Raw genomic sequence first — 647 nt, 5'->3', positions numbered from 1 at the left:
ATTGGAAGAACAAATATTGTGAAGATGTCAATCCTACCTAGAGCAATCTACACATTCAATGCAATCCCCATCAAAATACCATCCACTTTCTTCAAAGAAATGGAACAAATAATCCTAAAATTTGTATGGAACCAGAAAAGACCCCGCATAGCCAGAGGAATGTTGAAAAAGAAAAGCAAAGCTGGCGGCATCACAATTCCGGACTTCCAGCTCTACTACAAAGCTGTCATCATCAAGACAGTATGGTACTGGCACAAAAACAGACACATAGATCAATGGAACAGAATAGAGAGCCCAGAAATGGACCCTCAACTATATGGTCAACTAATCTTTGACAAAGCAGGAAAGAATATCCAATGGAAAAAAGACAGTCTCTTCAACAAATGGTGTTGGGAAAATTGGACAGCCACATGCAGAAGAATGAAACTGGACCATTTCCTTACACCACACACAAAAATAGACTCCAAATGGTTGAAAGACCTCAATGTGAGACAGGAGTCCATCAAAATCCTAAAGGAGAACACAGGCAGCAACCTCTTCGACCTCAGCCGCAGCAACTTCTTCCTAGAAACATCGCCAAAGGCAAGGGAAGCAAGGGCAAAAATGAACTATTGGGACTTCATCAAGATAAAAAGCTTTTGCAAAGC

This window comes from Halichoerus grypus, chromosome 12, assembly GCF_964656455.1.
Source record: "Halichoerus grypus chromosome 12, mHalGry1.hap1.1, whole genome shotgun sequence".
NCBI lineage: Eukaryota > Metazoa > Chordata > Mammalia > Carnivora > Phocidae > Halichoerus > Halichoerus grypus.
This window is presented reverse-complemented; position numbering follows the sequence as displayed.